The sequence below is a fragment of the Salmo trutta genome, chromosome 32 (genome assembly GCF_901001165.1).
Source record: "Salmo trutta chromosome 32, fSalTru1.1, whole genome shotgun sequence".
In the NCBI taxonomy this organism is placed as follows: domain Eukaryota; kingdom Metazoa; phylum Chordata; class Actinopteri; order Salmoniformes; family Salmonidae; genus Salmo; species Salmo trutta.
This window is the reverse complement of record NC_042988.1, coordinates 24,515,084-24,529,632: the sequence shown is the minus strand read 5'-3', so window position 1 is coordinate 24,529,632 and position 14,549 is coordinate 24,515,084. Positions and strand designations below refer to the sequence as shown.

At 40.7% G+C, this 14,549-nt stretch overlaps 1 long non-coding RNA gene and 1 pseudogene across 1 annotated transcript; one reads left to right on the top strand and one right to left on the bottom strand.

Annotated features, from left to right (window-relative positions):
• Positions 1-10: 10 nt before the first annotated feature.
• On the bottom strand, positions 11-3,392 carry LOC115171512 (uncharacterized). Its single transcript, XR_003871208.1, has 3 exons — positions 2,875-3,392; positions 1,343-1,578; positions 11-1,165 (listed from the first exon to the last, which is right to left on the bottom strand). It is a non-coding gene; the product is annotated as an uncharacterized LOC115171512 (long non-coding RNA).
• Positions 3,393-4,273: 881 nt separating this feature from the next.
• Positions 4,274-14,111, top strand: LOC115171507 (RUS1 family protein C16orf58 homolog; annotated as a pseudogene).
• The last annotated feature ends 438 nt before the right edge of the window (positions 14,112-14,549 follow it).

Below are 14,549 nucleotides of genomic sequence, written 5' to 3'. Positions count from 1 at the left end.
TCAGATCAAATTGATGTAAATGTATTTTAATTTAATTACAAAATCCTTTAAAACATGCAATGTATAAATATAAAATACAATAAAGTAATGCAATAACATGAATACAGTAAATGTAGAAATGGTAATGTAACCAAAATGAAGTATTGTACATATTTGGTATTTAAAACCAAAGGCAGTTTTCACTATTACTGTAAATCAGAAAGACTGCCCTGATTTAATTATACCTAGTTCACAATCTGTCCTTTATAATTTGACATTCATAGTTAGTTCCTCACTTATACAAATAATTTATTTCACAGCTAAATAGAAATCTAACATTGTTAAAAAATAAAGTTGATGTTGCATATCATAAATGGTAAAAGTAACATGTGAAGGTTGAGACAGATGGTGGACATGGGAGTGTTTTGGAGTCAGGCCCCTGTATAGTGCCTCACAGTTTGTTTAGAATTTATACAGGATTTTTTAAATCTGCTGTTTTATACTCATACAGTCTTGGACTCATGTATGTCAGCAAATAAACCGTGTACATTAAATGCTATCTCAAAAACAAGTAGTTATTTTGTGTCCCCTTGCTCATCTCTCGTCTCCGAACCGACCTCTTATTCAGGAAAGAGGTAGTTTGACTACAGTCCTAACTCTAAGTGCTAAAAGTCTGGTTGGGCTACTGATAAATGTCAAAATATCTTAGTATTTATGACGTATTTATAGCTGTGGTATCACTTGAATGTTAACTATAAACCATTCTTCCAGCGATAAATTCCAGATTGTCACAAAAGGAACTTAAAAGTGCCTTTGTAAATCCTTATCAGCAAGACAGCCTTATCAGAGTGATACTCAGGAAGGCTGTATACAGTGGAGTCTCCCTGAGTCACTGGAGGTGCTTTTCCATCTTTTCCCACCTCACAGTGTCACGGCGGTCCAAGATCAATACTAAAGAAGTTGGACCGCTGTCCTGTAGCCATCCTTATGGTACAGTACATCCACCGTGGTGGTTCCTGGGAATTGGTCAGTCTATCAGAGTGAGTAGGTATGACACCAGTACCAATAGTAGTGGGCTGAGTAACAGAATCGCCACCCACACCACAATAGAAATGATCCCAAACATTCTTGCCTGTTGGGAATATTGTTTAGCCTTCTCTGGAGTCGTCTTCCTTGCCTCTCGAGCCTGTCATAGGGATAGAGGAGTACATTATAATTTGATATGACTCATATTTTAGATATAGACTCTAAGTCTAGATGTGCACATTTTGAGAACCAAGATGGTTCCTAAAGGGGCAACACCTTTTATTTCATTACAGAATCTTTACAAAAACAGGTTTATAAAGAATAAGCTTGAAATTACCTTGACTGAGTTGACCAAAGCTAAAATGCCAATGCAGGAGAGTCCACAGATGATGCTGCTAATGGCCAGTCTCCTATAGTCCCTGTCCTTGGCACAGGAGGGAACAGTATGGTCATGACCACAGCAGGTGATCACTTGAAGGCAGGTGGTGTCATTTTGGGCATCTGTCGTGTCACCTGTCCCTGGGACAGCAGTCAGTGGAATGTCCTCCATCGTTGCTGATTGGGCAGACATTTCTGAGGAGAAAAGAGATGCAGCAGAGAGTTCAGAGGATAGATCAAATGCAGAACAAGGGAATACAATTATTCAAGTCTGATAGTACTGTATTATTTGCAGTTGTGACATTGTCATAAAGGATGTAGGATATTAGTTTACTGAAACTAAATTAGTTTGTTTGTAATAGTCTTTCACTGACATGCCAACAAAAATGGTTTGAGATGCTCATTCTCTGCCAGGGTACTTTCCACAGACGAAGCACTGCTATGCCCCATGGGATGAGGTATGCATTGCTATCTATCAAACAGGAGCCTGAAGAACTGGAATGATTACACTGTGCAGTGTGCAAGTGAATATATGCCAGAGTGCTAACATTAGTCATGGAGAAAGAAAACAGCAAGAGGGAAATGTTATGACTGTATGTCCACTGAGTATACCAAACATTACAAACACCTTCCTTGTATTGAGTTGCACCCCGACAAGTTGACTGGATGTCCTTTGGGTGGGTGTTGGACCATTCTTGATACACACGGGAAACTGTTGAGTGTGAAAACCCCAGCAGCGTAGCAGTTCATGACACAAACCTACTACCAAACCCCGTTCAAAGGCACTTCAATCTTTTGTCTTGCCCATTCACCCTCTGAATAGCACACATACCCAATCCATGTCTCAACTGTCTCAAGGCTTTTTTTTTTACCATGTCCTCCCCTTCATTCATCTACACTGATTGAAGTGACATCAATAAAGGATCACCTGGATTCACCTGTTCAGTCTATGTCATGGAAAGAGCAGGTGTTCTTAATGTTTTTTATACTTAGTGTATATCACATTTAAGTGTGTTAGATGTCATTAGATACCATCAACATTATCGTACTGCTGTAATGTTAACATGAGAAACCTTTTCCTGTCCCAGTTTCAGACTTGACCTGGTGAATTCCAGTAACTTGATATGTCTTCTTACAGCAAAGATCATATCAATGAATGAAGAATAGTTACATTGTAATAGTCTCTCCCTTCAGTCTTTGGCAACAGAACATTATTGAGGGCTTTTCTTGAGCTCTCCTCATCAACTGATCATAAAGGAGAAGTATTTTAGGGAAATAACTTGGGAGTGTCTGTAAAGTCCTGATTACTCAAAGCAATGAATGAGAGTTGCTCAGCTCTTCTCCCATATGGTCTCATACACTCATTCTCAAACGGAATCACAGACAGACAACATAACAGCATTTTTGTGGATTAACAAAGCACACAGTATCTGAAATGAAACAATAGTATATGACACACCATAAAAATATCACAGATAATAATTGTCTTACTAGTCCAGGATTGATCTTGATTGGGAAAGTACAGCTCTGTATGCCTCTGTCTACTCTCCAGTCAAACTGAAATCCTCACTTATGACGGCTGACAGAGGTGTGAAGAAGAAAGCTGATCTTTTCTTTGATTTATTTTCCTTTCTGGATTTAGTTAATGATCACAGCTGCTAGTTGGTTGTGGCTTCAGGTTCGTGAAGACTTGAGTTAACATTTCCAAAGTTTATCCAGATATTTCTTGTTTATAATATTTTCTTGAGCAATCTGTCTGTCTTTCTTTTACAGTCTCAGTTTTGGTTGTGGTCACCATGAAAGTTAGTGGTGTCTGAAAAAGGAGAAGGCTGGGAGTGGATTATAACTCTTTCCTGTGTGAAACCTCCACACCCCTTTACTGTTCACACTTTAATCTCCTCTGTCGTCCCACTCCCTCCCACACTCTCAGGCCCTACCTTTATCTATATCTAACTACACTCTACCTCCACTTCAACCATACTTGTTGGTTCTCCACATTCTATTATTCTATCAATCACGATGTTATGGAATACAGTGCCTCTTAGCTCCTCTTCTCTCTCTCTCTCTCTCTCTCTCTCTCTCTCTCTCTGTGCAACATTCCTGAAAACTTGCATAGGTGAGTCAAAACATGCCTTGCCTTGAGGGAAAACAAACAGCTTGGTTTCATGTACTCTGTCCTTCCTTATCCTGTTCTGTACATGTTAATAGTATCTTTATGACACTGTATTCATGTCTGTCTCCCCATGTATCCATCTTTTAAACTCACATCTTTCATGCACACTTTGTTTCATACACACACATACAATTCCCAATATTTTTGGTCCATCGTAAGTGAGAATGATTTAGGTAATTGGATAACTATGTGTTGAGACATGCCCACTCTCTCAAGGTCTCTGTTATAGGTCAACTGTTTTGCTACTCTAGTCTAAGTTAACGTGCACACCCTGTTTCAAGACTTCCGTCAAACTACTCTCTGTTCTCTGACCCAGAGGTAAGGAATATTTATTTCAGTACTTGGGGACTACCAGACTGCATTCTTCAACAGTGATGTCACTCAAGCATAGACAAACATAACACTCGCACACATGCATTCTGACGCCACACACTCCCACACACACTCACACACACTGCTGCTACTGTCTATTATCTATCATGTTGCCTAGTCACTTTACACCTACCTATATGTACATTCTGTAGCTACCTCAATTACCTTGTGCCCCTGCACATCGACTCGGTACTGGTACTTTCTGTATATAGCCATGTTATTTTTACTCGTTATTGTTATAATTTCTTTATTTTACTTTTCCATTTCTGTATCTTTAACTCTGCATTGTTGGAAAATTACCGGTAAGTAAGCATTTCACTGTTAGTCTACACCTGTTTTTTTACAAAACATGTGACAAATACAATTTTATTGATTTATTTGACACACACAGACACACACACACAAATACTACAAACAAGCAAAATGCACATGTCTGTGGAAAATGATCTGTGACTTCTGGATCAAGCTGTCCCAAAGCACTCGCGGGATTGGTCTAAACTGCAGGGACAGTTTCAGTCCTTAGCCAATAGAAAATACAGAATTTGTACAGCTAACGTGGATTCTGAAAACATGGAAGTAAAGCTTTGGTAAGTGAAAACATGCAACAGAAAGTACTATTGCATAAGATTCATAACTAAATATATTATTTACAAACATCTGTCTAACCATGCAGGTGGTGTTTCATTAAATGGAGAAAGAGAAAATGCCAGTGGTGGCAACGGAGAGATATGGCTCCCTCGAGTCATGGAAATATCAGTTGAAGGATGGAGAGAGAAAGAGAAGGGGGCAACGGTGGAACGACTGGAAAAACCATCATTGGCGTGTTCAAAGTGAGACATTTTTTACATTATAATGAATTTTGATAAAGGCTCACTGAATACAGTCTCATAACTGCTAAGGGAGTGAACATTATTTATAATAATCATTACATGGAGAAAATCGGACATCTCTGAAATGAAAACGGTTGGCCCTCTCATCAGCAAAATATATTTTACCTAAACTCTCCCTGTACGCTTGAAAAAAAACAAGTGACCCTCATCTATACCCAAAATAATAATTAAACATAAAGTGGATAGCATGGAACATGCCTACCGTTTACCCTCACTTCTTGGGACAGACCAGGGGCCTAATTTATAAACCTTTCATAAGTACAAAATAATACCCCAAAATGTGCTTGCGCCACTTTTCACGCAAAAGTTGGCATTTAAAAAAGTTTAGCTTGACTGTGAGAATGTGCTCACCTCTCCACAAACTTTAGACCATGTGTATGCACATCTGCTAGTGGTTGAAATATTGTGTTGCAAGTAAGCAGTGGCGATTTTAGCATGTAAATCTTGGTGGGGCAAAAACAAAATTGTGGGATGCATGCCAGCAAAGCCACTACACAACACAACACAACACAACACTAAACAATACATTACTTGCACTATAACGACGACAAACGGTGCCCACGAATTGTTAGGGCCTACATAAACAGCAGAGTCCCAACAGCAGTCCCAACACCTTACCACTGCTACACCTGACTTTCAGCGGAGCCTTGTCTGGCAGCAAAACAGAACATTCAGCCTCATTTATTATTTTAAAAAACATAGCTGATATGGCTGACTTGCTTAAACAAATGTGGTTTCTACTGTCAATTGAGATGCACAAACTATTGCATAAGGGGACGACGAGCAGATAAGAGGCAATCCGTAATTTCGATTAAGACATTAATGAGCGACGACGGACGTAGCTAATATAAATATTTGTTCAGCACTTTTGAAATGTACAGCGACAGAATTCAGAACATGGGCCTTTCTTACAGTGTACTCCCTGTACAACAAGTCAGAACCATAGGATAAATAAAGGGGACATTTAAACCAGACAATGAAAGCTCTTGCAATATTCAATAATTACATTTCTCTAAAACAGGTTAAAAGCTACATGTGCACCACCAAGTTAGAACAGTAGGCGAAATTAAGAGGTGAAAATAGACCAAATTATTAGGTTGAGGCACATTGAACGCCGTTTGGGTCCTTGCGTGTCAAAAAAGATACACGTCATAACACTATTCGATTTGACATGTCAAATAACATAATTCTATTGTAGAATGTTGTGTGTGCTGAATTTGCATGTGCAACCCAGGCACCACCACTACTATCAGTAGCACTGTCAAAGCTGTGAAAAAAAAGTTGGCAAACAAGCACACACCGGCCACGAACGACATGGGCTACTAACAGCATACTACACAACATACATTTAGTATTACTTTCTTAGCTACAGTGTATATATCTCCCTGGCATATTACATCATTTATGCAGCAGCATACAATACATTTTTGGACTCACCTTGTGAAGGTGGCACGGCGGTCCTTTGGGGGCACATTTTGTCAACAAACTTTGTCATCAAAGTCTGCCATTCTCTGGATTTCTGGTGGGAACTCGGGAAAAAAACACACATCCACTCCATTGAATAGAAGGCTAATGTTAGTGGTTGCTTTGCAGTGCTTGCAGTTAGCCACTGATTCCTTCCAAACAACTCATTGGTGAATTTGCGATTTCCAACTTGTTGTGTAATCTTTATGTCCAATGGCCGATGAGCACCGATACGTTTTATCTATAATTTCTCTTCATATGACAAGGATTAAAAAGGATTTGCCAGTAGATTGTCAACTTATTTTTTTGTTGTTGCTCAAAACAGGTGGGGCTCAGCCCCACCTGCCCTGAATGACGGGTCGCCACTGCAAGTAAGTATTTTGTGCAAATGGGGGATATGATGAAAAGCTTAATAAAAAACTAAAAACAGGAAAACATATGAACAAGTATGCAACCATTTACCATTAGTGAGAAGAATGAAAATCTATGTGTTTTATATTTAGAATCGAAAATAATTAGACATAGAAATCTTATAATTAGACATAGGAATCTTTTCCCCTTTTTTAGGGAATATATTTGCAGAATATATTCCTCACTTTTTCTGGCCGTGATTGGTTCATATTCTCAAATGAGCCATACAACAAATTACCATCCACATCTCTCATTTAATTGTATGTATTTAATTATGTATTTCAAGTTTTGCAAAATCATAGGCAGCGCGGTTTATAATACAGTCGAATTTAACAGCTGATCTTTTACATTGAAGTAGGCCTATGTATGGCGTTTCAATTTGTATTCTCATGTGCATAAGTAGCCTACTGTGAAATGCTTTTCTAGCAGTAATAAATATCAGTAGTACTATAAAACATAAATTAAAAAGTCAAGTAAAACAACAACACAGGAGAAATAGAAATGTACTGTAAGTACAGTAATTGTATTTTTGTGTGCCCCAACGATAACCAGCTGTCCCTGATCGGGAGCCACACAGACCCACATAGAAACACAACACCCAGAACACACATACACAGACATACTCTGCCACGTCCTGACCAAAAACTACACAACAACACCCTCTGCTGGTCAGGACATGACACCTAGTTTTATTTATCCTATCCCAACAGCTATCTTAGAAATATAACTTTGCTCTGTGCTTCTCCTAGTATGCACATATAGGCTATGGATCATTTGATTGAGACCACACTAAATAGCCTATAAGCACACTTGATATTGCGTGCCCAAGGGAGAATCAGAGATGAGGGGAGGCATCGGGCACACATCGATATATAGCCTAGTAAGCAACTAATTCTAAAACACTGAGAAATATAGAACCCCCCTCTCTCAAATATCATCTGCTCTTGTTAGAGTGTCTTCTTGCCTCAGGGGTATCCAGAGAGTGGCGATTACTTGCAGTATCAATTTTTCGATACTCTTCAGGTAGGTCTGTGTGAGAAAGACAGAGGATGTTGTTGTTTTGTGGATATGTGTGCCATTATTTTGAAATGTCAAATTTATTATGTACATTTTAACACTCTGTTGCACTCTCTCCCTCTCCCTTTCTCTCTCTCTGACACACACACACAGGCCTTCTCTGGTTCTCTTTCAGGTACTCTTGCCACCCAGGCCTCTTTAAGGGGTGTTGGTGTTGGAAACCAAGAGGCAACAGTTGCTGATGCAACAGTTACCTGGTTATTACGAGGTTAGTGTAATGACTGTGATAAGACCATTGTCTTCTTTCCTGTTAAGGGGTTTTATAAAAAAAACAATCTACATTTTAGATGGCACAGGCATGCTGGGAAGAATCCTATTTGCCTTCCTTAAAGGGTGAGTTTTGATTTGTTTTGTAATGTACTATTAGTAATTTTCAATATTATTTTTCAAATGTTGTCTTTCTCTGTGTTTTAGGAATAAACTGGACTCTGAGGCCAAAAAATGGAGGTAGGGATGTCAAGCATCAATAAAGTGAGTGTGTTCATTGTGTGTTATGGAATTATTGGGTATGTCAATGCTTGTGCTGTATTCCTTAGGCTTGTTGCTGATGTTCTCAATGATATCGCCATGTTCATGGAAATACTGGCTCCTAACTTCCCAACATGCTTCACTCTAATTGTGTGCTCTGCTGGAATATTCAAAGTAAATCGGAATACCATATTCTCACTAGCATTGATCTTGCAGATAGCAACCAGCTATTTTGAAGGTTTTACTTGCAATGTTCCTAATATGTGGTTGTTTTACCTACTTTGGTTGAATGCACTGATTGTAATTCACTCTGAATAAGAGTGTCTGCTAAATGTACACTGTTCGATATCTCTCTCTCTGTGTTTGTCAGTCCATTGTCGGGGTTGCAGGCGGGGCCACCAGAGCTTCTTTGACTCTTCACCAAGCTCGCAGAGACAACATGGCGGACATCTCTGCCAAAGATGGCAGCCAGGTGCTCCATACATATTTCTCTACTTGATGATACTGTAAGATACTGTAACTAACCCATGGCTTTTACTGTCCTGTCTTGTACGGCTGCTTTAAGATGAGGATCTTATTGTAATTCATGTGTTCTTTACAGGAGACTTTAGTGAATCTGGCTGGACTGCTGGTCAGTCTGATCCTTATTCCTCGTCACTGACAATCCACTGTGAGTCCTCTATTGCACTGCTTACACTGGCACTGTATGAGATAGGACATGACAGCTCTATATAGCTAACCTATTGGTTATTCGATGGAGATTGATCTGTTTTCCATTCCTTCTCATCTCCTCAGGCTGACGTTTGTCCTCTTCTTCCTTTTCACCATCCTCCAACTTTTTGCAAATTACAAAGCAGTGCGTTCGGTTGTCATGGAGACACTCAACGAAGCTCGGCTTGCTATTGTGCTCCACCAATAACTTAGAGATGGACGGGTCCTCGCTCCACTAGAGGCCAATCATAAAGAGCCTGTATTCTTGGGTACATTCATAGAATAATAAACAATGAAATGGCTTGTTGATCGTTATGGCTATCAACTATCAATGGCTTTAACATACTTTTCTGCTGTTTATTTTTTTAGAGTTCAGGAGGACAGTGCCAATCAAACTGGGAGTGAGGCCAGGGGAACTTGTTTATACGTAAGTTGGTGTCTGCCTGTTTGGTATGAAAGTGAAGTGTGCTCAGATTTGGATGTTCATGCTCAATGATATAATTTCTTTCATTTTGTAGGTCAGAGGACCTTAATTTGGCCATGAAAAACAACCACAAGCCCTTCCTTATTGGAGTCAAACGTGGTGTGTATAACATCTTTCAGTAATCCCCCACCAACTGCTGTACTCAGTTGTCACGCGGGTTGTTTCTAGATGGATGTACATTACATCATGTCATTTTAATAGATGGTGTATGTCATGTGAGTGTTATTGAATGTGCTATTTCTCTCCCTTAGGCTCGGTGTGTGTTTGTTTGCGACCAGATGCATCTGTATGTGATGAGATCAGGGCTGTGTGCCAAGCAGTGTGCCTCTGCGCTGTGTTACACCCTGTCTCGCCACTAGAGGGGGCTCTCAAACAACTCTCAATGTCACACAGCAACAGTGAGCCTTTAATGATCATCTTTACATGACAGTTTAAACCAATGTCTGTCAATGCTGTGTTATAACTCTGTTATCCCTTTTTCCTTTCCCTCAAGATCATTGGGAGCTGGTGCATGAGAGTCATAAACTTATGGACCAAATTTTTCAGCCATTCCTCAAAGGTAAGCTCAGTGTAACAAGGTGTGCTCAGTCAGTAGCTGTTTACTCCCACCGTGTATGTTGAGATGTTGTCAGTGGCGTCCGTTCAGCTAAACCTCTTCCAAGGAATTGTTTGGAAGTTGAAGCTCATTTACTGCATTTCTCCACAGTTTAAAATGCTATTTGGAGAACAGCAAAAACCAATAAAAATGATCTCAGACATTAATTATCACCTCAATATTGGGTTTAATTAAAGGTCTGTGGAATGGTGTGTAAAATGTCAACCACTACTCAACTTCATAAATTGACTCATTTACTTGTGGAACAGCAAGTAAACTTGAAATTACCTAGTTAAAGAAAGGTTAAATAAATGTGAGTATCTAGTGCATAAAACAGCTGGCCACGAATGCAAATTATGCCACATAAATCATAAACATGCATTGAAATAAAAAGCATAGGCCTACACAAAATTACTTACTTAGGCCGACAACTGACAAGGATGCATGACTCGACCAAAGAATGTCCAAAATCACGAAATACAAATGGAAAATCTACACATGCCTTTTTAAAAAGGGAGCTAAGGCCCCTTTACATGTCACCTTATCAAACCCTAAAGATAGATAGAAGTTTCATATTTTATATGTGCCATCGTAGAGTATATGAGCAGCGTCATTGAGGCAATCTCCATTTTGAAGTGGTCAATTTTCTTCTTCACTATTGGCTGATCCCTCCTGATGACCCGGTTGGACATGACTCGAACACGGTCACCAGGAGGGCTCAGCCAATGAAGTTGGAAGTCCCATTCAGTTGACTACATTCAAAATGGTGGAAGCCCTCATGGTGCTGCCCATGCTAAAATGGCCTTTTGGCCACTAGAGGACTCTAACATTCTCTGTGTCAAACCTATATATTTCCAGTAGTTACATTTTACCTTATTGCGCTGCATAATGTGTGCGCCAAGCTCATTTTATAATTTCTGCAATATTCACCAGGGAAGGAAAACATTCAACGGATATTGAGGCATTTTATCAACAAGGTGCCTCAGAGTATTTAAACATTCTATTAACCAACGAGGTGGCACTGAAAATATTGATGTAAACTCAGCAACAACAAAAAAACATCCCCTTTTCAGGACCCTGTCTTTCAAAGATAATTAGTAAAAATCAAAATAACTTCACAGATCTTCATTGTAAAGGGTTTAAACACTGTTTCCCATGCTTGTTCAATGAGCCATAAACAATTAATGAACATGCACCTGTGGAACGGTCGTTAAGACACTAACAGCTTACAGACGGTAGGCAATTAAGGTCACAGTTATGAAAACTTAGGACACTAAAGAGGCCTTCCTACTGACTCTGAAAAACACCAAAAGAAAGATGCCCAGGGTCCCTGCTCATCTGCGTGAACGTACCTTAGGCATGCTGCAAGGAGGCATGAGGACTGCAGATGTGGCCAGGGCAATAAATTGCAATGTCCGTACTGTGAGACGCCTAAGACAGCGCTACAGGGAGACATGACAGACAGCTGATCGTCCTCGCAGTGGCAGACCACGTGTAACAACACCTGCACAGGATCGGTACATCCGAACATCACACCTGCGGGACAGGTACAGGATGGCAACAACAACTGCCTGAGTTACACCAGGAACACACAATCCCTCCATCAGTGCTCAGACTGTCCGCAATAGCCTGAGAGAGGCTGGACTGAGGGCTTGTAGGCCTGTTGTAAGGCAGGTCCTCACCAGACATCACCGGCAACAACGTCGCCTATGGGCACAAACCCACCGTCGCTGGACCAGACTGGACTGGCTAAAAGTGCTCTTCACTGACGAGTCGCGGTTTTGTCTCACCAGGGGGGATGGTCAGATTTGCGTTTATCGTCGAAGGAATGAGCGTTACACCGAGGCCTGTGCTCTGGAGCGGGATCGATTTGGAGGTGGAGGGTCCGTCATGGTCTGGGGCAGTGTGTCACAGTATCATCGGACTGAGCTTGTTGTCATTGCAGGCAATCTCAACGCTGTGCGTTACAGGGAAGACATCCTCCTCCCTCATGTGGTACCCTTCCTGCAGGCTCATCCTGACATGACCCTCCAGCATGACAATGCCACCACGCACAGAACGAACAGTATGGCTGATTTCCTGTAAGACAGGAATGTCAGTTTTCTGCCATGGCCAGCGAAGAGCCCGGATCTCAAACCCATTGAGCACGTCTCGGACCTGTTGGATCGGAGAGTGAAGGCTAGGGCCATTCCCCCCAGAAATGTCCGGGAACTTGCAGGTGTCTTGGTGGAAGAGTGAGGTAACATCTCACAGCAAGAACTGGCAAATCTGGTGTAGTCGATGAGGAGGAGGTGCACTGCAGTACTTAATGCAGCTGGTGGCCGCACCAGATGCTGACTGTTACTTTTGATTTTTGACCCCTCCCCCCTTTATTCAGGGGCACATTCCATTTCTGTTAATCACATGTCTGTGGAACTTGTTCAGTTTGTCTCAGTTGTTGAATCTTGTTATGGTCATACAAATATTTACACATGTTAAGTTTGCTGAAAATAAACTCAGTTGATAGTGAGGACGTTTCTTTTTTTGCAGAGTTTATATATTTTTTTAACTACTGGGAGAATTGAAAATGCCAAAAACAATTAATTTGGCAGTATTGATTTTGTTTGATCAAAAGAGCACTACATTAGCCATGGCTAAATTCTTTGGATTGCAGGAAATTGCTTTATATGCAGAAATGTATCTACACTGTGTAACGCCCTGGCCATAGAGAGGGGTTTTTGTTCTTTATTTTGGTTAGGCCAGGGTGTTACATTGGGTGGGCGTTCTATGTTCCTTTTTCTATGTTTTTGTATTTCTTTGTTTTGGGCCGTGTGTGTGGCTCCCAATCAGGCACAGCTGAAGTTCGTTGTTGCTGATTGGGAGTCACACATAAGGAGCATGTTTTTCCTTTGGGTTTGGTGGGTAATTGTTTCTGTTTAGTGTTTGCACCTGACAGGACTGTTTGGCTGTCGGTTTCTTGTTTTTGTCTAACGTGTTCTTCTTTAATAAATTCCTGAAGATGAACACATCCTCCGCTGCACCTTGGTCTCATTTGAACGACGGCTGTTACACACTGCCAAGATGTGGCCTTTAAAAATGCCCCTAAGGACCTTTTGATCCAGACAAAACCCTGCTATAGTATATATCACACACTGAGTTGATGATTGAGGGACCAAATTCTTGCTTCGGCAGAATAGGTAGAATGGTATGGTTCCCAGCCAAGGTTGAGTTTGTGTTGTTCCCAGCTATCCCTTCAGTTCACTAGCTACAGTTTTACCTCTTCAGACTTTTTGAAAGAGGTTTGAGAATAACTTGGTCTCAACATATCTTTTGAATTAAGTGAATACTTAGTGTATTACATAGCGTGTTAACTGTTCTACATTTTATTGTAATTACCTTATGTTATGTTGCAATTTGTTGGTCATATTGTGTTTATGTGCATTTGTTATTACAGGCATGGTTGGCATTGAATCTGGGAAGGAAACAGCTGGAAAGAGCACAGTTACAAGGGTCTCCTTTTTTAGGCGCCACACAGAGAGTAACACGGACAGTAACACCATCAGTAACCCGGACGGTAACCCCAACAGTGAACCATCCTCTGAAGATCATCATGCCATGGAAACCTGAATCATTTATTGGATGAGCGCTCTGTCATGCTGCCATATTTTTGGGGAGTAGTTTATTTTGGTTTTCTAAGGTGTGATCATTTTGTTGAAAAACACTTTAATTCAATGTTTGGCTGGTGTACTGTTTCAAGATTGTTAGCAGAGACATCAGTGTGGGTCAGGAATTTATGTACCACCTGCATCAATTCAATCAGCTGAAACATCATGCATAGATGATTGATTAATGATAAGGTTATCCCTATTTTAATCATATGTACCATACTAAGGGCTGTTGAGGCCATACTATAATTCCAATTGGGAGCCTGGGTGCTGCCATGCTAGTGGGAGCACAGTCACTGATGTCTGACATGTGTAAATCCATTTGAATGTAATCACTTTTTAACAGAAACCCTTTTGATTTGAACAAAACCTTACATATGCATACTGAACCAAAATATAAACGCAACATACAACAATTTCTGTCACGGTTGTCGTAGGGTAAAGTGGACCAAGACGCAGCGGGGAAATGTGCACTCATCTTCTTTTATTTAAACGGACAAAGAAGGTAAACCAAAATAAATATGTACACCAAAAACCCACTGGCTCCAGGTCATCTATAAGTCCCGCCTCATCTCAGCTCACTGGTCAACATAGCAGCACCAACCTATAACACGCGCTCCAGCAGGTATATCAGCCTTCCCTGTGGCTCAGGTGGTAGAGCATGGTGTGTGCAACGCCAGGGTTGTGGGTTCAATTCCCACGGGGGGCCAGTACAATAAAAAAATGGTGAGTAGTGTATGGGGCTTTGGTGACAAAATGGATGGCACTGTGATAGACTGCATCCGATTTGCTGAGTAGAGTGTTCGAGGCTATTTTGTAAATGACATCGCTGAAGTCAAGGATCGGTAGGATAGTCAGTTTTAATAGGGTATGTTTG